General features: G+C 41.0%; 1 protein-coding gene across 1 annotated transcript in view; it reads left to right on the top strand.

The window, feature by feature from the left end:
• The window catches only part of LOC110501618 (membrane-associated guanylate kinase, WW and PDZ domain-containing protein 2), a 292,550-nt gene that overhangs the window by 86,652 nt on the left and 180,755 nt on the right, over positions 1–25,143 (top strand).

Here is a 25,143-nt window from a genome sequence, read left to right as displayed (position 1 = left end):
AGAGCTAGGGTCTATTTTCCTGAATTTCCGCCTGACTGATGTGCCCAAAGTAAACTGCCTGTTACTCAGGCACAGAAGCCACAATATTCATATAATTAGAGGCATTGGATAGAAAACACTTTGAAGTTTCTAGAAATGAGACTATAACACAAATGATTTGGCTGACAAAATTCCAAAGACAAACCAACCTGAATTGTTTTTGGAGCTCTCTATCTCTTATAATGGAATGCTATAGGTTCTATGTAATTCCAGCTCCCAGATTGCAATTCCTATGGCTTCCACAAGATGTCAACAGTCTTTGTTCATTGTTTCAGGCTTGTTTCTTCAAAAACGAGCAAGAATTTTGAGTTTTTGTTTTAAGACTCCCAGTTTAAAATCAGTCTGTTGGCGCGCGGTGAAGAGGATGCGCGCTTACTTTTCTATTGAACATACTTCTTTCCATATGAAATATTATAGTTTATTTACATTTTAGGATACATGAGAATTTAATAGAAACAGTTTGACTTGATTGAATAAAGTTTAACGGTAGCTATTTGGACTACGTTGTCTGCACGCTGAACAAGTGGATTACTGAAATTGATGGTGCCAACTAAACTGACTTTTTGGCATATAAAGAGGGAATTTATCTAACAAAACGATCATTCATGTTGTAGCTGGGTCCCTTGGGATTGCAAACACAGGAAGATTTTCAAAAGTGAGTGAAATAATTGATCGCTATTTGTGATTTTACGAAGCCTGTGCTGGTTGAAAAATATGTTGATGTGGGGCACCGTCCTCAAACAATCGCATGGTATGCTTTCGCTGTAAAGCCTATTGTAAATCTGACAATGCAGTTAGATGAACAAGAATGTAAGCTTTTAAATTATATAAGATACTTGTACTGTTGAAGTCGGAAGTTTACACCTTAGCAAAATACATTTAAACTCAGTTTTTCACAATTCCTGATATTTAATCCTAGTAACAATTCCCCGTCTTAGGTCAGTTAGGATCACCAATTTATTTTAAGAATATGAAATGTCAGAATAAGAGTAGACAGAATGATTTATTTGAGCTTTTATTTCTTACATCCCAGTGGGTCAGTAGTTTACACACACTCAATTAGTATTTGGTAACTTTGTCTTTAAATTGTTTAACTTGGGTAAAACGTTTCGGGAAGCCTTCCACAAGCTTCCCACAATAAGTTGGGTGAATGTTGGCCCTTTCCTCTTGACAGTGCTGGTGTAACTGATTCAGGTTTGTATGCCTCTTTGGTCGCATACGCTTTTTCAGCCCTGCCCACAAATGTTCGATTGAATTGAGGTCAGGGCTTTGTGATGGCCACTCCAATACCTTGACTGTGTTGTCCTTGAGTCCTTTTTCCACAACTTTGGAAGTATGCTTGGGGTCATTGTCCATTTGGAAGAACAATTTACGACCAAGCTTTAACTTCCTAACTGACGTCTTGAGATGTAGCTTCAATATATCCACATCATTTTACACCCTCATGACGCCATCTATTTTGTGAATTGCACCAGTCCCTCCTGCAGCAAAGCACCCCACAACATGATGCTGCCACCCCGTGCTTCACTGTTGGGATGGTGTTCATCGGCTTGCAAGACTCCCAGTTTTTCCTCCAAACATAATGATGGTCAATATGGCCAAACAGTTATATTTTTGTTTCATCAGACCAGAGGACATTTCTCCAAAAAGTATGATGTGCAGTTGCAAACCGTATTCTGTCTTTTTTATGGCGGTTTAGAGGAGTGGTTTCTTCCTTGCTGAGCAGCCTTTCAGGTTATGTCAATATAGGACGCATTTTACTGTGGATATAGATAATTTTGTACTTCTTTCTCCAGCATCTTCACAAGGTCCTTTGCTGTTGTTCTGGGATTGATTTACACTTTTTGCACCAAAGTACGTTAATCTCTAGGAGACATAACGCGTCTCCTTCCTGAGTGGTATGACAGCTGCGTGGTCCCATGGTGTGCATGCTTGCATACTATTGTTTGTACAGATGAATGTGGTACCTTCAGGCGTTTGGAAATTTTTCCCAAGGATGAACCAGACTTGTAGAGATCTACAATTTTCTTTCTGAGGTATTGGCTGATTTCTTTTGATTTTCCCATGTCATGCAAAGAGGTATTGATTTTGAAGGTAGGCCTTGAAGTACATTCACAGGTACACCTCCAATTGACTCAAGTTATGTCAATTAGCCTATCAGAAGCTTCTAAAGCCATGACATAATTGTATGGAATTTCCCAAGCTGTTTAAAGGCACAGTCTACTTTATGTAAACTTCTGACCTACTGGAATTGTGATACAGTGTATTTTATGTGAAATCTGTCTGTAAACAATTGTTGGAAAAATGACTTGTAGATGTCCTAAATGACTTGCCAACACTATAGTTTGTTAAGAAAACATTTGTGGATTGGTTGAAAAACAAGTTTGAATGACTCCAACCTACTTGTATGTAACTTCCGACTTCAGCTGTATGTTCATGAATGTTTAATTTTACAATTATTTATTTCAAATGCGCGTCCTCCAATTTCACTGAATGTTGTTGACAGGTGTCTCAAATCAAACTGCCTGTAGCTCAGGCCCTTAAGAAAGGATATGCGTATTCTTGGTACCATTTGAAAGGAAACACTTTGAAGTTTCTGGAAATGTGAAAGGAATGTAGTAGAATATAACACAATGGATCTGGTAAAAGATAATACAAAGAAAAAAACTTATTATATTGCATTTTTTATTTGTACCAGCATCTTTGAAATGCAAGAGAAAGGCCATAATGTACAATTCGCAGTTTATATTTTTGCCACTACATGGCAGCAAAGTATGTGCAAAGTTTTAGACTGATCCAGTGAACCATTGTATTTCTGTTCAAAATGTTGTCAAGACTTCCCAAATGTGCCTGATTTTTTAAAAAATTAATAACTTGTCATGTTGAAAATTGTGCACTCTCCTCAAACAATTGCATTAAATTATTTTACTGTAGCTACTGTAAATTGGACAGTGCAGTTAGATTAACAAGAATGCAAGCATTCTGCCAATATCAGATTTGTCTATGTCCTGGGAAATGTTCTTGTTACTTACAACCTCATGCTAATTGCATTAGCCTACATTAGCTCAACCGTCCTGTGGAAGGGACACTGATCCCGAAGAAGTTTATGATTTAGGGAATCCTGAGAAAACCTGCAAACCAGGCTGTCGTCTTGTGTTGTCTTGTGAAACAGTGGATGTAAAAAATCTAGCTCGCTACTGCAAATTGAATGTACAATTGTGTTAGCTTTCCTTGCGTATATTTGCCATGCAATACAGCTGAAGTAACATAGCTAGCTAACTATTTATTTGCTTATTGTGTATTGGAGGATAAAACATTACTGTGTGTCTATGCATGTGTAGCTAGCTACAGTATGTAGCCGATCTGTGTATGGACCCTAAAACTTTAGGTTCTGAACTAATGTTCATACCAATCTATGAACCTCAGCTATCATAGTTGTATCGACTTCAGGTCTGAATGGCATTAATGAAGCCTATGGACAGAGTAGAATAGAATAACTTTATTGTGCCAAGAATGCAAGTCCTATATGTATGTACTGTTGTTATTACCACGCAAGAGATCCCCACATTGTAGCCTGTACATTGAATATATTCACTGATCATGTACTCTTCCTTGGCAAATAAAGGTACGGTTCAGGTATGAATCTCTGTGAGACATTATTTTCAGTCATATTCAATACCAGGTGTATCAAACTCCGTTCTTTGAATGATGCTGTGTCTGCATGTATGTATGTATGCATTACAATTACACACTTCAACAGTGTTTACCACTCCTGCTCCTGGTACATCAATGACTACACATAGTAACTATGCAATAGACTAGAAACATGATTTAAGTAAAGGCTGATTTGTAATTCATATATACAGAAATACACCTATCCATATCTAACACCCTTCATCTGAATACGTGAAGTATTCCAATGAGATACTTCATTTCAACCAGTGGAGAACGTGAAATGCTTTATTGAAAGTGCATTTTACAGGTGTTATAAATGCATAATACTTGCATTATAAATATTATAATTGTTTTATTATAAATGCAAGTTCAATCTGTACTTAAATGCACATATGGTGTGCATTATAAAAAAAGAAAAGGTAGGGAGAGAGGTGTAGAAGACAAAGGAAAGAGGTACAACAGAGGAGCAGGAAAGACAGCATATGATTAATGAATTACAGTGCTATCATAATAGTTCATCACAATTACATAGTGTCTCTTGTGGTGTCTTCTAACCAACCTTGGGCTCCCAGTCGGCCCAAAGGTTATCTTAAGAGCGGGTGAGGTGGCGATGACGGGACATCAAACATACCTCCAGATGAGAGACAGATGGATAGAGAGAGAGCATGATTAAGCTTTGTTTTTTTATTCTAACACGGTCAGTTATCATAATCATCAGGAGGTGAAATGCATCTCTTTAATAATAATTTGTGTATAATATAAGTATAATACCCTTTATAACAAACCATGATAACATTGGATAGATAGATACATATGCATGTGACAATAGCAGGATCATATCAAGGATAGCGTCACAAATGAATACATCAATACAACTTAAAGCTTGATGATGACTTGATCATTTGAATCAGCTGTGTAGTGCCAAGGCAAAAACAAAAAGGTGCACCCCTTTAAGTCCCCAAGACGAGGACTGAGAATCGTTGCTCTTCATTGGGACTTCTTAATCTGCAGACAGGCTTTCACAGCAATCTGTATCTGAGGACAGAAAACCTCACAAGAAGTAGACTACACAAAAGTACCTGCCCTATCCAGAATAGCCTACTCTATCACTTTGACAGCTGGGCCTGCTTTCCTTTCACCCTCCTCCAAAAATACAAATGTATGCCATTATCAAGAATGGCACTGGGGCTAAAACCTCTACAAGTCTGGTTCATCCTTGGGAGCAATTTCCAAATGCCTGAAGGTACCACATTCATCTGTACAAAAATGTGTATGCAAGTATAAACACCATGGAACCACACAGCCGTCATGCAGCTCAGAAAGGGGATGCATTCTGTCTCCTAGAGATGAACATACTTTGGTGCGAAAAATGCAAATCAATCCCAGAAGAACAGCAAAAGACCTTGTGAAGATGCTGGAGGAAACAGGTACAAAAGTATCTATATCCACAGTAAAACAAGTCCTATATCGACATAACCTGAAAGGTTTGGTAAAGAAGAAGCCACTGCTCCAAAACCGCCATACAAAAGCCAGACTACGGTTTGCAACTGCACATGGGGACAAAGATCGTACTTTTTGGAGAAATGTCCTCTGGTCTGATGAAATAAAAATACAAGTGTTTGGCCATAATGACATGGTTATGTTTGGAGGAAAATGTTCGAAGAACACCGTCCCAACCGTGAATCACCGGGATGGCAGCATCACAGGAAGGCCATAAAGATCATCAAGGACATCAACCACCCGAGCCACTGCCTGTTCACCCCGCTATCATCCAGAAGGCGAGGTCAGTACAGGTGCATCAAAGCTGGGACCGAGAGACTGAAAAACAGCTTCTATCTCAAGGCCATCAGACTGTTAAACAGCCACCACTAACACTGACACTGACTCAACTCCAGCCACTTTAATAATGGGAATTGATGGGAAATGACGTAAATATATCACTAGCCACTTTAAACAATGCTACCTTATATAAATGTTACTTACCCTACATTATTCATCTCATATGCATACGTATATACTGTACTCTATATCATCGACGGTATCCTTATGTAATACATGTATCACTAGCCACTTTATACTATACTATGCCACTTTGTTTACATACTCATCTCATTTGTACATACTGTACTCGATACCATCTACTGTATCTTGCCTATGCTGCTCTGTACCATCACTCATTCATATATCCTTATGTACATATTCTTTATCCCCTTACACTGTGTACAAGACAGTAGTTTTGGAATTGTTAGTTAGATTACTTGTTATTACTGCATTGTCGGAACTAGAAGCACAAGCATTTCGCTACACTCGCACTAACATCTGCTAACCATGTGTATGTGACAAATAAAATTTGATTTGATTTGATTTGATTTATCATGTTGTTGGGGTGCTTTGCTGCAGGAGGGACTGGTGCAATTCACAAAATAGATGGCATCATGAGGGTGTAAAATGATGTGGATATATTGAAGCAACATCTCAAGACATCAGTCAGGAAGTTAAAGCTTGGTCGCAAATGGTTCGTCCAAAAGGACAATGACCCCAAGCATACTTCCAAAGTTGTGGCAAAATGGCTCAAGGACAACAAAGTCAAGGTGTTGGAGTGGCCATAACAAGCCCTGACATCAATCCTATAGAAGATTTGTGGGCAGAACTGAAAAAACGTGTGTGAGCAAAGCGGCATGTAAACCTAACTCAGTTACACCAACTCTGTCAGGAGGAATGGGCCAAAATTCACCCAACTTATTGTGGGATGCTTGTGGAAGGCTACCCTAAACATTTGACCCAAGTTAAACAATTTAAAGGCAATGCTACCAAATACTAATTGAGTGTATGTAATCTTCTGACCCACTGGGTATGTGATGAAATAAATAAAAGCTGAAATCATTCTCTGTACTATTATTCTGACATTCACATTCTTAAAATAAAGTGGTGATCCTAACTGACCTAAGACAGGGAATTTTTACTATGATTATATTTCAGGAATTGTGAAAAACTGAGTTTAAATGTATTTGGCTCAGGTGCATGTAAACTTCAGACTTCAACAGGTTCAATTGACATTGTAGCACAGCATGATTCTCAGTACACATGGGGCATGGGATGTCAGGAACAATGACCCCATTGTCAGTGCTTCCAGATTTCAGATTATCCTCCTGATTTAAGCAGCACTGTTGTAACTTTAATGTGTTACAGAGTTAATGTTTAAGTTTATTCTTTGAGCTGTATCTAAAGATATTTCTTTAGATTTATTTGCATATGTAATTGTATTGGGTTGTGTTGAATTACGCTTTTTGACTGCAAGTCCCAGAATGCCTTGCAAGAGGAATGAGTGATAACGCGCCAATTATGTGCAGGTGCGAGGGATTGTGGCTGACTTTCCGACAGCATCATACCTGCATTGCTCTGTACCAAAACAATTGTTGTTAAATGTAACGTAAACAAGTATTCTTACTAAAATAAGCTTTCGTATCAAAACCGACGTCCCGAGTCATTACTAAGAAGTTAGTTAATCTAAAATTTGGTGCCGAAACTCGGGATATGAGCTGCGACGAAGAAGTGGCTGAAATGGCTGAGGAGGAACGTCGGCATGAAGCAGAAAGAATGAGACGAAAGTGGGGTACCATTCGAGGAGCAACAACACAGATTTTGAATCAGATTGACGTGGAAATATCCCAGTCAAATCCGGATACCGATCACTTGAGTACATTGTTGGAATTGCTATCAGCTAAGGAGGACAGTTTGTTTGAACTCGATCGTGGAATTGAACAGTTAACGTCATTGGACGGATTGGAGGCAGAGATTGCATGCACGGAGGATTATAAAGAGCGCATTATCATGCTGAAGAGTCGTGCACAAAGAGTGATAACGAAGAAATAGGACGTCAACCCACTACCAGCCCGGGTGAGTGACGCTAACTCAAACATATCACAGAGACAATCAGTAAGGCTACCGAAGTTGATTATTGAGAAATTCTATGGAGATGTCAGTATGTGGCAGGAGTTTTGGAGCCAATATGAGACTGCTATTCACAACAATGATTCACTGTGTAAAAAAGAGAAGTTTACCTATCTGAAAACATATCTGACTGGACCAGCTGCAAAGGCAGTAGCAGGACTGATGTTAACAGACAGTAACTATGATAATGCAATCGCTCTACTCAAGAGCAGATTTGGAAGGAAAGATCTTGTGATTAGTGCTCATATGTCAAAGCTGCTGAATCTCACACCTGTGAAGAAATCCTCTGATCTAAATGCATTGAGGCAGCTATATGATGAATGTGAAATTCAGATTAGGAGCCTGGAATCACTGGGTGTAGTGTCAGAAACCTATGGAAGCCTACTATTCCCAATCTTACTGCAGATGATTCCAGAGGACATAACTCTTGACTATAGTCGTCAGAGGGGAGAAGATGATGAATGGAAAGTGTCTGAGATTATCAGTTTCCTACAGAAAGAGGTTCAGAGCAGGGAGAGAGCGCTACAAATGACAAGATCATACAACCAACAGAAAGAGAGCAAACCATGGAACAAGTCATGCTTCTCCAATGAAATGAAACCAAAAAGACCCAACATGCCCTCTGCTGCAGCACTGCATACAGCCAGCCAGAAGGAACAGCAAACGTGTCTATTTTGTGACAGTGCAGACCACAAATCAGAAAACTGCCACTGACTACAATATTGCTACACGCAAAGAGAAACTAAAGAACATGGGAAGATTCTTTGTATGTTTAGGACAGAGACACATAGCAAAATTCTGTAAAGTCAAAGATGTGTCATGTGCAACATGTGGAAGCAGACATCACATTGCGGTGTGTACCAGTAAGAGGAGTGAGGTGCAACCCCCTACTGTTTCTGTAGATGCTGTTGTTTCCTCAGTTATTCCCCATTCAGTGAAGATGAAACCAGATGGACAGAACACTGTGTTGCTACAAACGGCAAAGGCATGGGTAGAAGGCCCATCGGGCAGGAAGATAGCTTGTTGCTTACTAGATGGAGGCAGTCAGAGAAGCTTCATACATGAAAACCTTGTGAAGGGCTTGAAGCTACCAGTAATCAGACAAAAGGCACTCACTCTTCACACGTTTGGTTCCTCTGCCCCAGCAACATCCCAACGCAACACAGTGAAAGTCATCTTGGAGAATGTCTGGGAAAAACAGCAGAGAATAGAGATAGAGGCAATTGAAACCCCACAAGTGTGCACAGCTGTGATGAAGGTTCCTGGTGAACGGATTTAGTATGAGCTCAGTAAAAGGGGACTGCAGCTCGCAGACTTTCCAGGAGATGACAATGATCCTGAACTCTCTGTCCTGATAGGAGCAGACTGCTACTGGCAGATAGTATCAGGCAGAGTGGAGCGACTGACGGAGACGCTAGTTGCTTTAGAGAGCACCTTTGGATGGTCGGTGCAGGGACCCGTGTCCATGTCAAGTTTCACCGAGGCAACCTGCATGTTCATCCCACTTGATGAAGACACACTAGTCTCCAAGCAACTGCATGCATTCTGGGAGCTTGAGTCTCTGGGTATTCTAAGCGAGAAAACACAGAACCCAGAGGAAACCGAGGCTCTACAAAGGTTTGAGGAATCAACCACCTTCAAAGATGGGCGATGCCATGTGGAGTTGCCATGGAAACGAGAAATGCCAGAACTCCAAGACAACTATAGAATCGCCAAGAAACGGTTTGAAGGTCTGAAGAAAAGACTGAAGAAGGATGTGACGTTGTACAGCAGATACAATGAAGTAGTAGAAGACTACTTACAACAAGATATGGCAGAGGACGTGCCCAAGGACAACGCATCAAGTGCAGACAACGTAAAATACTACTTACCTCACCATGCAGTACTCCGAGAAGATAAGGTGACAACAAAACTGAGAGTGGTGTTTGATGCCTCGTCCCATGAAGATGGCTGTCCATCTCTCAATGACTGTCTACTCACAGGACCGAACCTGAATCCGGATCTGCTCAGCGTTCTGATAAAGTTCAGACTACATGAGATCGCATTCATGGCAGACATCAAGAAAGCTTTCCTTAGAAATCCCTAGCAGAGAGAGACAGAGACGCCGTGAGATTTCTATGGCTCACTGGCTCACCAAGGGGAGAAAATGAAGAGGAGCTGCGTGTGCTGAGGATGAAAAGAGTGGTATTTGGAGCTTCCCCAAGTCCATTTTTGCTGGCAGCTACAATCAGGAAGCACCTGAAACAATATGAAACATAACAACCAGAAGTTGTAGAGATACTGAGAGAGTCACTCTACGTAGATTACTTCATTGCAAGTTCACGCAATGTTGAAGAGGCTTACCTTGTGACAACAACTGCAAAGCGACCTCTGCAAGTGGATGACCAATTCTCCTGAATTGAAAACAAAATGGGAGGAGAGTAGGACAACTGACCACCCGTTGACGCTAGAAACACAAGGATTAGTGCTGAAGGTTTTAGGTTTAGTATGGAGGCCGGAAACGGATGACTTTGTGTTTGACCTCAGGCCGTTACTGAGCATTCTAAAGCAAAAGGAAAACACAAAGAGAAGTGTTCTGCAGTCGTCTGCACGTATCTTCGACCCTCTTGGTTTTTTAACTCCCTTCACCATCAGGATCAAGTGCATGTTCCAGGAAATGTGGGAGAAGGGACTCAGCTGGGACGAAGAATTACCACCTGATCTGACACGAGAATGGCAACAGTGGTGTTCAGAACTACCCCAGTTACACCAGCTCACCATACCAAGGTGGTACAGAACAGACATGCGGCCACAGAATAACCACACCCTGAAACTACACGTGTTCTGTGATGCAAGTGAAAGGGCTTACAGTGCAGTAGCTTACTTGCAAGGTGAGTCACAAGACAGGGAAACAACAAGTCTAGTTGCATCCAAGTCCAGGGTAGCTCCACTTAAGAAAATGACGCTGCCACGCCTGGAGCTCATGGGAGCTGTGATTGGAGCGAGACTAGCAAACAACTTGATGACCACACTGAAAATGGAAGAAAAACCGATTAACATGTGGACAGACTCGATGATCGTGCTGCATTGGATTTGCAGCTCAGAAAAGGAAACAGTTTGTTGCGAACAGAGTGACGGAGATCCAGTCCTTGACCAATCCAGAGTCATGGTCACATATTGAAGGGAAAACTCATCCAGCTGACCTCCCTACAAGAGGACAAACTGTTCGAAACTTGACACAGGGCGAGCTATGGTGGAATGGACCCAGAATTCTGACATCACCCAATCAGTCCGAAGAGACTGATGATAACAAGGTTCCGGAAGAGGTGAATATAGAACTCAAGTCCAGTTGCCAGGTTACTGTACAACTCGCAGCAAACAGCACAGACAACACTGAACCTGTGATGGAGCTTGAAAGGTACAGCAAACTGAAAAGAGTGTTCAGAGTCACCGCCTGGATAAAGAGATTCATAGCCAATGCTCGTACAACCATAAAGATGCAAGGTGAACTGACTGCTGACGAACTGTTCGATGCAGAAAAGTACTGGATTAAGGTAACACAACAACAGAGTTTCGGACAGGAGATCAAACTACTGAAGGCAGGAAAAAGCCTAAACAATGACTGTAAAATCAGAGAACTGAAACCTTTCCTGGACGAACACAAACTACTCAGTGTAGGAGAAAGACTGCAACAGTCCAACTTCACATTCAGAGAGCAGCACCCATGGGTTCTGCCCAATAAGTACAGATACTCAGAAATGCTGATACAGTACCACCATGAGAAGGTGATGCATTCTGGAGCAAGTGACACTCAGCATCCAACGTTACACAAGCGGGAAATGACACGCAGATGGAAATACAGGCAGAGACTTGTGACCAGTTTCTGGAACAGTTGGCGAAGAGACTACTTGCTGGATCTAAAGTCAGCACACTGCTGTGACACACCACAGCCCACCCCACTGAAAGCGGGTGACGTTGTACTCATTGGAGAAGATAACCTACCCAGACAAACCTGGAAACTAGGAAAGATTGAGGAACTGTTTCCAGGCCGAGATGGCTTAGTTAGATCATGTTCAGTTCGTACTGCTTCAGGGACTTTGTTGAGAAGACCTATTCAGTTGATATACTGCCTAGAGATCTAGATGAACACAATTGTTCATCGGGGGGGAGGATGTTGAGGATGTTGTAACTTTAATGTGTTACAGAGTTAATGTTTAAGTTTATTCTTTGAGCTGTATCTAAAGATATTTCTTTAGACTTATTTGCATATGTAATTGTATTGGGTTGTGTTGAATTACGCTTTTTGACTGCAAGTCCCAGAATGCCTTGCGAGAGGAATGAGTGATAACGCGCCAATTATGTGCAGGTGCTAGTGATTGTGGCTGACTTTCCGACAGCATCTTACCTGCATTGCTCTGTACCAAAACAATTGTTGTTAAATGTAACGTAAACAAGTATTCTTACTAAAATAAGCTTTCGTATCAAAACCAACGTCCCGAGTCATTACTAAGAAGTTAATTAATCTAAAATCCACCTGCTGAATTTGGAATGCTCAAAAGAAACAAATATTTTAGTGATGATACATTTGGCAGTAACAGTGGCTTGATAGTCCAGTGAGAATGGCTGAGTGTTAATGTGAAGTCTTAAAATTAGCATCTGCCATTTCAAGGTTTTTTAAATTAATGCATGTGAGACAGGTTTAATGTACAACAAGACTGGCTGAGAGGAAGAGAGAAAAATAACACAGAACAGTTTAATTACTTCTGGTTATGGACACTTTTGCCAGCAATAAAGCTTCCACTGCCTGTTCCTCGGACAGTGAACATACATCTGGCAATATCTACAATTTCAAGCCTTTGATCAGCTCACACTTTGAAAGTAAAGAAAATAGCTTATTTTATGTAGACATGAAAACAATAACTGAGATATGACTGTTCAATCTGAAGCAGCAGATGTCATTATCAGAATATGTCAATACAGCACAGAAAGCTGAACACCAGACTGGTATTGTGGTTGTTCATTAGGTGATGAGAAATGTGTAATATGCATACAAAATAATATACTTACCTTCCTTGAAAATCCATCCATCCATATTAATTATACTCCAATTTCATACATCATTGAAAATTTGTCTACGAATAAGCAAGAATAAAAAAGTTAAAATAACTTCTTAGATTTGATGGAGACATTATACTTTAATGTATTTATTTTTTATTTCACCTTTATTTAATCAGGTAGGCCAGTTGAGAACAAGTTCTCATTTACAACTGCGACCTGGCCAAGATAAAGCAAAGCAGTGTGACACAAACAACAACAGATTTACAAATGGAATAAACTAAGTCAATAACACAATAGAAAAAAAAAATTATACAGTGTGTGCAAATGAGGTAAGATTAGGGAGGTAAGGAAATAAAAAGGCCATAGTGGCGAAGTAATTACAATTGAGCAATTAAACACTGGAGTGATAGATGTGTAGAGGATGAATGTGCAAGTAGAAATACTGGGGTGCAAATGAGCAAAAAAAATAAATAACAATATGGGGATGAGGTAGTTGGTAGTAATGTTGGATGGGCGGGCAGGTGTGTACAACGATCGGTTGAAGAGCTGCATTTAGCTTTACTTGCATTTAAGAGCAGTTGGAGGCCACGGAAGGAGAGTTGTATGGCCTTGAAGCTTGTCTGGAGGGTAGTTAACAGTGTTCAAAGAAGGGCCAGAAGTATACAGAATGGTGTCGTCTGCATAGAGTATGATCAGAGAATCACCAGCATCAAGAGCGACATCATTGATGTATACAGAGAAGAGTGTCGGCCCGAGAACTGAACCCTGTGGCACCCCCATAGAGACAGCCAGAGGTCCGGACAACAGGCCCTCTAATTTGCCAAACTAAACTCTGTCTGAGAAGTAGTTGGTGAACCAGGCGAGGCAGTCATTTAAGAAACCAAGGCTGGTGAGTCTGCCGATAAGAATGTGGTGATTGACAGAGTTGAAAGCCTTGGCCAGGTCGATGAATACTGCTGCACAGTGTTGTCTTTTATCCATGGTGGTTATGATATAATTTAGGACCTTGAGCGTGGATGAGGTGCACCAGCTCAGAAACAAGATTGCATAGCGGAGAAGGTACGGTGGGATTCGAAATGGTCGGTGATCTGTTTGTTAACTTGGCTTTTGAAGACCTTAGAAAGGCAAGGTAGGATAGCTATAGGTCTGCAAAAGTTTGGGTCTAGAGTGTCTCCCAATTTGAAGAGGGGGGTGACCGCGGCAGCTTTCCAATCTTTGGGGATCTCAGATGATATGAGAGGTTGAACAGGCTAGTAATAGGGGTTGCAAAAATTAATTTTAGAAAGAGAGGGTCCAGATTGTCTAGCCCAGCTGATTTGTAGGGTCCACAATTTGCAAGTCTTTCAGAATGTCAGCTGTCTGGATTTGGGTGAAGGAGAAATAGGGGAAGTTTGGGCAAGTTGCTGCGGAGGGTGCAGAACTGTTGACCATGGTAGGAGTAGCCAAGTGGAAAGCATGGCCAGTGTTTCCTCGCCTCAGTGCAGTGGGAGGAGGTGCTCTTATTCTCCATGGACTTTACAGTGTCCCAGAACATTTTGGAGTTTGTGCTACAGGATGCAAATTTCTGCTTGAAAAAGCTGGCCTTTGCTTTCCTAACTCCCTGTGTATATTGGTTCCTAACTTCCCTGAAAATTTGCATTTTGTGGGGGCTATTCGATGCTAATGCCGTACGCCACAGGATGTTTTTGTGCTGGTCAAGGGCAGTCAGGTCTGAAGTGAACCAAGGGCGTGGGAGCATGCTTATTTAAGATGGTGAGGAAAGCACGTTTAAAGAATAACCAGGCATCCTCTACTGACGAAATTCGTTCAAAATCCTTCCAGGATACCCTGGCCAGGTCGATTAGAAAGGCCTGCTAGCTGAACTGTTTTAGGGAGCGTTTGACAGTGATGAGGGGTAGTCGTTTGACCGCAGACCCATTTCAGTAGCAGGCAATTAGGCTGAGGTCCTGGTTGAAGACAGCAGAGGTGTATCTAGAGGGCAGGTTGGTTAGGATGATATCTATGAGGGTGCCCGTGTTTATGGATTTGTGGTTGTACCTGGTAGGTTCGTTGATCATTTGTGTGAGATTGAGGGCATCAAGCTTAGATTGTAGGATGGGGGGCAATCAATTCACATATGGTGTCCAGGGCACAGCTGGGGGCAGAAAATTGTCTATAGCAAGCGGCAACGGTGAGAAACTTTTTTCTGGAAAGGTTGATTTTTAGAAGTAGAAGCTCAAATTATTTGGGCACAGACCTAGACACTAAGGCAGAACTCTGCAGGCTATCTCTGCAGTAGATTGCAACTCTGCCCCCTTTGGCAGTTCTATGTTGTCGTAAAATGTTATTGTTAGGGATGGACATTTCGGGGTTTTTGGTGGCCTTCCTAAGTCAGGATTCAGACACGGCTAGGACATTCGGGTTGTTAGAGTGTGCTAAAGCAGTGAATAAGACAAACTTGACAGCAGGCGTCTAATGTTAACATGCATGAAACCAAGGCTTTTACGGTTTTACCGCCCAAACAGATCCACAGATGATGTGGATATTCTACTCCACACTGCCCTTTCCCACCTGGACCAAAGGAACACCTATGTGAGAATGCTGTTATTTGACTACAGCTCAGTATTCAACACCAGAGTACCCTCAAAGCTCATCATCAAGCAAAGGAACCTGGGACTAAACACCTCCCTCTGCAACTGGATCCTGGACTTCCGGACAGGCCGCCCCCATGTGGTGAGGGTAGGTAGCAACACATCTGTCAAGCTGATCATCAACACTGGAGCTCCCCAGGGGTTGGTGCTCAGTCCCCTCCTGTACTCCCTGTTCACCCACTACTGCATGACCAGAAACCACTCCAACACCATCATTAAGTTTGCTAACAACACAACAGCTGTAGGCCTGATCACCGACAACGATGAGACAGCCTATATGGAGGAGGTCAGAGACCTGGTCGGGTGATGCCAGAATAACAACCTATCCTTCAACGTAACCAAGACTAAGGAGATGATTGTGGACTACAGGAAAAGGAGCACCGAGCACGTCCCCATTCTTATCGACGGGGCTGTAGTGGAGCAGGTTGAGAGCTTCAAATTCCTTGGTGTGCACATCAACAACAAACTAGATTGGTCCAAAGACACCAAGACAGTCGTGAAGAGGGCACGACAAAGCCTATTCCCCCTCAGGAAACTAAAAAGATTTGGCATGGGTCCTGAGATCCTCAAATGGTTCTACAGCTGCTACATTGAGAGCATCCTGACTGGTTGCATCCCTGCCTGGTATGGCAATTGCTCGGCCTCTGACCGCAACACACAGAGGGTAGTGCGTATGTACCAGTACATCACTGGGGCTAAGCTGCCTGCCATCCAGGACCTCTACACCAGGTGGTGTCAAAGGAAAGCCCTAAAATTTGTCAAAGACCCCAGCCACCCCAGTCATAGACTGTTCTCTCTACTACCGCATGGCAAGCGGTACCGGAGTGCCAACTCTAGGACAAAAAGGCTTCTCAACAGTCTTTACCCCCAAGCCATAAGACTCCTGAACAGTTAACCAAATGGTTACCCGGACTATTTGCAATGTGTGCCCCCCAACCCCTCTTTTACGCTGCTGCTACTCTGTTTATCTTATATGCATAGTCACTTTAACTATACATTCATGTACATACTACCTAAATTGGCCCGACCAACCAGTGCTCCCGCACATTGGCTAACCGGGGCGATCTGCATTGTGTCCCACCACCCGCCTACCCCTATTTTTACGCTTCTGCTACTCTCTGTTCATCATATATGCATAGTCACTTTAATGATACCTACATGTACATACTACCTCAATAAGCCTGACTAGCAGGTGTCTGTATATAGCCTTGCTACTCTTTTTTTCAAATGTCTTTTTACTGTTGTTTTACTTCTTTATACTTACCTACACACACACACACATACCTTTTTTCCGCACCATTGGTTAGAGCCTGTAAGTAAGCTGTATTCGGCGCACATGACAAATAAACTTTGATTTGAATTGATTACAGAAGTCAACAAAGGAGAGTGCCTGGGGAATGGGAGTGGAGCTAGGCACTGCAGGGCCTGGATTAACCTCTACATCACCAGAGGAACAGAGGAGTAGGAGGATAAGGGTACAGCTAAAGGCTGTAAGAACTGGTTGTCTAGTACGTTTGGAACAGAGAGTAAAAGGAACAGGTTTCTGGGTGCGGTAGAATAGATTCAAGGCATAATGTGCAGACAAAGGTATGGTAGGATGTGAATACAGTGGAGGTTATGTCGACAGACCAGTCGTGAGGATCAGCAGGGCTCCGTGTCGTAAAAGGGTCCAAGCCAATTGGCAAAATAGGTTTAGTAGCACCAGAAATTGGCTAATGGACCTCTTCAGCTAACAGTCCGATATGCCCTAGACAGCTAGCGGGCCACGGCTAGTAGGCTAGCAGATGGGCATTCAGGGGACATCGCAACGGAGGAGCCTGTTAAAAGTACAGTCGTGATGAACTGGCGGGGCTCCGTATCGGCAGTAAAAGTGGTCCAGGCCAATTGGCAAAATAGGTATTGTAGCCCAAGGAGTTGCTGATGGACCTCTTCAGCTAGCCGGGAGATGGGCCTAGCATGGGCTAGCTCCAGGCTAATTGGTGCTTGCTTCGGGACAGAAACATTAGCCAGGAGTAGCCACTTGGATAGCACCTAGCCAGCTGCGATGATCCAGGTGAAAATGTTCAGAGCTTGCAGTAGGAATCCAGAGATATGGAGAAGGAGACATCTGATATGCTCTGGGTTGAATTGCGCTGTGCAGACTGGCTGGAATTGTCCGGGCTAAAGGTTAGCTGATGACCGCTAGCAGTGACTAGCTGACTACTAGCTAGTAGCTAGTTAGCTGGCTAGTTTCTATTGGGGGTGACGGTTCTAGTGTAAAGAAAATAGCAGATCCATACCACATTGGGTGAGGCGGGTTGCAAGAGACTATGTTGAAGTTAAGGTTAAGAAAACAATTTTAAAAAATATATGCAAAGAAAAAATATATAAAAGATCTATACACAGGACATGACAAGACGAATACAAAGACGCCTGACTGCTATGCCATCTTGGATTTAGATATGGCTATTATATTGTGATCAGTACATCCTTTGGATTTGGATACTGCTTTAAAGCAAATATCTGCAGTGTTAGTAAAAATGTGATCAATGCATGTTGATGATTTAATTCCTGTGCTTTTTGCAACTACCCTGGTAGGTTGACTGAAACCCTGATTCAGGTTGCAGGCACTGGCTACAGGTCAAGGTTTTTTCCTGAGTGGGCAGCTAAATGATAGCCAGTCAATATTTAAATCACCCAGAAAATATACTTCTCTGTGTATATCAAGCATTTCACACATATTATCCAGATACTGACTGTTAGCACTTGGTGGTCTATAGCAGCTTCCCACAAGAATGGGCTTTAGGTGAGGCAGATGAACCTGTAGCCATATTACTTCAACAGTATTTATGAATTCCTTGTGTCGGAAAGAAAGACCGAACAGTATTGGTTGTAGCCAAACTGACACAATTTTTTTGGGGAAAAATGGAGGGTGGTTGATAGCGAAATTAAATTGGAGATTTGTTTTCAAATAAATGTTTTGTTCTCTGAAAAAAATGGGAATGAAATGCTTAAGGTTTTGCGCTCTATTTACAAAATATTTGATTGCAATTTTTTTTTTTACTTTGAAGCCTCGTTTTTGCTATCAGAACTATTATTTTTGATTTAAATAAAAAGTTGCTTTCAGAAAAAATATTTTTGATTGAAAATAAAACGTTTTGCTCTCGACAAAAGACATCCATTTGTTGCTAGTTGGGGAGGGGGGCTAATAGCTGAACAATAGATATTCAACCTTTACTAAAGAATAGTCTCATAGCCGAGCTAGGTGTGAACCCCCCCCCGTCCTATTACAGACCAGATTTGCCCTAACGACCAGGGGGGAGTTAGAGCACTGATTATTATTTTGGGTCCCATAGCACTACTGTGTCTCTAACTGACAATGAATGGGCAAAATAAACCAAATTATAAACTGATAATTGTGCACGACTTCAAATGAAACAAGCAGGGAGCAGGTTTCGAACCCTCAACCTTCTAGTCCGAAGCCCAGCGCGTTTTCGACTATGCACCAAAAGCATGCTCAAGCAGCAGAGTCGATAGAGTGTGTCCTCGCGGTTGCTTGCTACTCAATATAATAAAGTAATGACTTTTCAAATAAGTTACACGTTACGTTGGCTGACAATTTGTTAGCTATGCTGTCCTTACGAACCACATAGCACATCATTACAGCAGTATGTACCGGTATGTTAGCTAGCTACCTAACGTTAGTAGTTACACATCAAACTTAACAGTATGTTAACTATAGGCTATCTTACTACCCAACGTTTATTGACTTGATTGTTCCCGTCATTTTTAGCTTAGCTAAATGGTATAGTCATTGTGCGTTCTCAATGGACATTTGGATTCTTTCGTAAATTCGCTCTGGCTATCTTCTCCAATTTCAGAGCATTCTCGTCTGTGTACCAGAGCTCAGAATAATGAATTGACGAGCGCTCAACAAAGAAAAATGCAATTAAATTGTTTCCAGCAGCACAGTTACAGTCACCAACACTCTGGTTAACACAAAAACTGCCTAACTAGCTCTGCTAGGGCGAGTAAAATGGTCAGAGTGGTCTCATTTGTGTCTGGAAGTAGCTAGCAGGCTTGCCAATGTTAGATTGGGTGCTTGACTGCCGTTGCCTAGGCAGTAGCAGATGGGGATCCATAATAAATACAAATTGAAATGCATTCCTGTTGACTAACTCATGAAGCTGGTTGAGGGAATGCCAAGAGTGTGCAAAGCTGTCATCAAGGCAAGTGGGTGGCTACTTTTTTAGTAACTACATGATTCCATATGTGTTATTTCATAGTGTTGATGTCTTCACTATTATTCTACAATGTAGAAAATAGTAAAAATAAAGAAAAATCCTGGAATGAGGTGTTTTATAAATGTTTTACTGGTACTGTATATACCATCCGTTTTTATCAAAGCAGTATCATTTAAGGTAAGTGTGTTGAGGACAGTTACCCCAGTACTGGGAAACGCCCCTTTTCTAAAAATATTTAATTAAATAACTAGTGTAAAATGTAAAAAAAAATTCCCTTCATAGTTTGTTTGCCTCAGCCTTCATCCACATAACTTATTTTTTACCAAACTTTGTTTCAGAAATTGGACATTCTTCTTAAGGGTGGCTAGTTTCCCCATGTTACACTATCCTAAAATGATTTTATACTAGGTTACGTGTTGGTACCAACTTTCATTCAGAAATGATGACTTAATAATAATAAAAAATTATGCTCTGGTAGGCTAGATAAAATAACAGCAGTACACCGCTGGTTATAATACATGTAAAGCAATTGCCATGTGTTGTCAACTGACAGGCCTAATTCCAGCATAATTTTAATTGGGACAGCGTCATTGTGCTGATTTGAGACAGGCATGGGAACCCGTCCTGATAAATCAATCAATGTCAGATTTTTTTTACAATAAGGCTGGGAAATGATAGCTAAGTTAAGGTGAGTGCTCATGATCATTAGTATAGCAATTTAAAGCAATGCAGGTCTTCTCTACACACACACACACACACACACACACACACACACACACACACACACACACATTAGACCTATAGCCTGTCTGATGACCTTCCCTGATGTTTTCCTCAACTTTCCAACACTTTTCTGATGCATTTCAGTTACTTAGTTTACTGATGTGAAAACACATTTTTATACTTTTCCCTTAGGCTATTCAAGTAATTTGACATATTTTCTTATTGGTTAAAAAGGTCGGTTAAAAAGGCTGACATAGTTTCAAAAACAATATAGCTGGAAACACTAGCCTATTGACTTACTGAATTTATTATCTTGTAATTGTATACTAGCCTACTTGCTGATAGATTATTACAATATTATTGTAACAGTATGCCTACCTACACAATAATAACCTCATATGGGGATACTGACCACAAAGTGTTGATTATTTGGCCTTCGGGAGAGCACAGCCTATGGATGAAAACATCCACCACAGGAAGGAGTGTTGAAAGTGCTGCAGATGAATTGGAATACATTTGCCACATTTAATAATTACTCCTGTCTCTACAGAAATTAATGAAATCATTGAAAATATTACACCAGAGAGTGTAAAATGTCTTCCTTAATAAATGACTGCAGATTGGTGTTTTGTCACATTACAGTTGCATAGACCTAGTCGAGAGTCACGTAATTGGGCAACCCACGCTGCAAATATCGAACAGCTGATTGTTAAGTTGTGGCTGTCAATGAACAGCAGCCAGCAGCTAAAACATCTTTTGCAATATTTCAAAATACAATTGCGGGAAAAAACAGTTTGGATAAGTGAGTGCCACTGGAAAGTTGGTGACTATAATTTCCTCCTCATATTGTAGGCCTAAGATCTATGTATCCACTCTTTTCATTGGCCTATGCTATTGGCTGCATTTAAAAACATGGGTCGTTCGTTTTATTGATCTCAGTATGTCAATGTCAGAATAGCTTGTCATTTTGTGTGGTATAAAAAATATTATTGTAATGTCTCCATTGAGAGAAGGTAGAATTTCAGGAAATTATTTTTTTTCTCTGACCGCAAACCCCTCAAACCCTGGTCTTCAAGACTAAGCCCTGAATGGAATGAAACTCTGGTGATGGCCCTGTTGAACACTAATAAGCAATTAGATCAATTGGATAGAAAAAGACAGCGTATACAACCCACAGTGGAATCAATCTTGGTTGTTTTCAGTGTCTGCTTTGGTTCTGTGTTCTGCGAAAACACTGTGAGTGGACTCTCCCTCCCTCTCTTGAAAGCCAAATAGTTGTCTTAGCTGATAAATGGAGTAGAAAATACAACAACACCAATCTTGAGTCTACAGTGTGCTTCAGTAGAGATGCCACTCATTAACAACACTGCCTCTCATTAGCACAAATCATCTCGCTCTCTACTGTAGCACCATCTAAACACACACACACTGCAGAGTCTCTACAGCTTAGAGCAGGGCTAATTGAAGCATGGTAATAATGTGCTGTTTGTGCAAGGTTGCAGTTTCCACAATAAGAGGTGTGTGAGTGCATTCGTGCTTGCCTGCCTTCCGGTGTGGGTGCATGCTTGAGTGGGTATGTAGGCAGTGAGTAAGTCATGGTTTGTTAAAGTGGCCTGTGTATCGATTCAGCTCGTTATTAACTTCACAATCATCCGCAGATTGATTTGTTCATAGAGAATCAGCAATGTCGTTACACAAAATGTTCTGTATATTGTTTGGAACATTTATGTGGAAGCTGAAAAACGAAACCTATCTTACCTTATCAACACACACCCAAGCCTAGTGTTTTGAAGGGTTCACATAGATTTTGGCTCACCACAACACATCTTTGTACATATCCATTCAAACCTTCTGCTTGGGTGGGGCTCTAACAATTTGTTTTAGAATAAATGTACAAACACAACAACAAAAGCATGTGTTTGTGTGTGTGTCCCCTCACAGTCCCTGCTGTTCCATAAAATGTTGTTGAATCTTTTTTTAAGGTAATTTTGCTGTTTGCTTGAGTAATTGGAGATGGAAGGGAGTTCTATGCGATCATGGCTCTGTATAATACTGTGCATTGCCGTGAATTAGTTTTGGACATGGGGACTGTGAAGAGACCCGTGGTGGCATGTCTTGTGGGGTACTGTATGTATGGGTGTCTGAGCTGAATGTTATTTGATTATGCAGACAATCTGGAATTTTATTACAGTAATACTTATCATCAAAACAAGAAGAGAAGAAGTTATTCTCTGGAAAAGCAAGGTGAGAAAGCAAATGGATCCTGCTGAAAAGAGAAGACTAATCTGTCTGTCTGACTAATATATCAACTTCCAAATTGGCCTATGAGCGAACACCATTCTTTTATCAAGTAAGAGAGAGATAAGCTTTTGGCATAAGCGTAAGACTGCAAATCTATTTTAGGACCATAATTTCCTCCTCATATTGTACAATATGTTTCTCCACACACTCAGGTCTAGGCTATTGGTAAATTCAAGTTTTTTTTTATTGATTTATTCTCAGTTTGTCAGTGTCAAAGTACACTGTCATACCTTTGTGGGGTATTATGCATGCATATTCTGCTGATGTATCCAGTCATCTAAAACAGGGGTTCTTAAACTTTTTCAGCCTAGGACCCAAATTCGAAATTCTGTGTTTTCCTGGGACCCAAGCTTAGGAAAATATGCAACTATACATAAGTATCAGTACATTTCATTGCCCGTGTGCCTAAAACAAATGCAATATAGACAAAAACAAATAACAATGAAATTGAATATTCATATAAATATCTATCCATGTTTATTTTCCCCCATTAAAAACAATCTTACATATCTGTCTAGGTTGGAACTGGTGCTGTTAAAATACAATAAATACTTTTTTATTCTGAACTGGAATAAACTGATTCATCACACAGATGTAGACCAAAACACACACACACAGTCGTAATGAGAGGTGTGTGGCTGGTTGAAGTTTTTCTATTTGCGCTATGTTTTTGAGTGCATCACTGAGGTCATGCTCAGTCTTGAAACTGTTCTGTACTTGTTAAAAAAAAAAAGTACTTCAGAGTTGAGAACCCTAACTCGCATAGGTATGTGGTGCCAAGCTGGATCAGAACATCTACTGCTTTCTCAGTCAGGCAGGATACCACTTCCTGCTGTAGATGAGCAACCCAGAACTGTGTGAGTGTGTTTGCCTCAATCAGCGTCTTGCTTCAACCAGTTAATTCCAGTTAAGAATAAACATGAATACATGTATTTTAACAGCAACAGTTCCAACCTAGACTAGCCAGCTTGCTTACTTTCAGTAGCTAGCTTGCTTTGGCGAATGTTAGCTATTAGCTGTGTACAAGGCCAGGGTTTTTTTTTGAAAGAGAAACTCACAACTACTACTATGATAGTTAGTACTCCCTTATTCCTTTTATAAAATGACAACAATGCCTTGCTAGCTGACTTACTTTTCCACTGTCAAAGCACTGTTTCCTGAAGCATTCTGCCTTGTTCTGAAATAACTCTCTGGGTTTACCACCATGCCGTGGATGTTTGGTCAGGATGTGTGGTTTTATTAATTTGTTCATTTTGAGACTCATTACTAAGCACTTCCCCGCACAAAACACTTTGTGGGCGCTCCTCATTATAAGTTTGTATGAAAGAGCGAAAAACTCATCGCTGTATATGCGTTTCATGACAATTGAGCTCAGTCAGAACTTGCAGCTAGCATGAGTCCATTTGATGACAGTGATGGCGAGTGGGAATGTCAAATCAGTGGCAGACAGGGCATTATCTGCTGCTGAACGACAGCGCTGCATTTTGTGTGTCGCTGAGTGATCTTCAAGATAACTGCAGAAAAAAAAGATCTGGTAATCCGTGAAGCACGCAGTCATCTATCTCCCTCTCCCACTCATGCAGCTACCAAACTAGAGACTGCTGCTAAGCAGAGAGCTCACTGAATAGAGAGCGCAGATGCACATGGCCAAATCAATTCCAGTAATTAAATAATTATACATTTACTCTGACACGTCGCAACCCACCATTAACAGGTCAGTGACCCACTTTGGGTCGGGACCCATACTTTAAGAAAGGCTGATTCAAAATGATGTAGAATTGCATTTAATGTGTTTATAAAATGACACAAAGGTTATTTGTTTTTTCATGCATTCCGGTACCTAAGAGCCCCCAAGGTAACCCTTCGCGGGCTCACTTTTTGCTCAGGCACCTCCCAATTTACAAATTAAGCACTACCCTTCCCTACATGAAAGTCAATAGTTTTTCTCTGAAAAATAGCATTGTATTTAGTAAAACACAATTCTCTCCATCAGTTTACTAAGGGCAGCAAACTGATTGGGCGGCTATTAGAGCCAGCAAAGGGTGCATTACTATCTTTAGGCAGTGGAATTACTTTAGCTTCCTTCCACACCCGTGGACACACATCTCTTTAGGCTTTGGTTAAATATATAGCAAATAGGGGTGGCAATACAGTTCACTACCATTCTCAATAGTTTCCCATTAAGGTGGTCCATACCTGGTGGTATAGTTTTTTCACCTGTCCCACGCAAACAAAGACAACATTCTTGGCAGTATCAAAAGGTTTTGTTATAAATGTCTCATGAACTTCAATGAATTATGGAGATTAACTGTCAATGATATCATTTAAGTCACTTTCCACTGTGTTCTATGTCATTTATCTTAGTTTGTTAATGTCATTTCTTCTTCTTTTTGTTAAATTTAGTCACATTTCTCAATTTACAGTATGTCAACCAATCAACTAAGCACCCTGACTTGTTTGCCACTTATTTTGCATAATTTATTTTAAACAAATCATTTTTTAATTAATCTTCAAACCAGAGGGATCTAATAGTTCTCACAGTTAATTTCCTAAAAGCTGCATGC

This window comes from Oncorhynchus mykiss, chromosome 2 (assembly GCF_057628025.1).
Source record: "Oncorhynchus mykiss isolate SJ-2025 chromosome 2, ASM5762802v1, whole genome shotgun sequence".
Taxonomy (NCBI): domain Eukaryota; kingdom Metazoa; phylum Chordata; class Actinopteri; order Salmoniformes; family Salmonidae; genus Oncorhynchus; species Oncorhynchus mykiss.
This window is presented reverse-complemented; position numbering and strand designations above follow the sequence as displayed.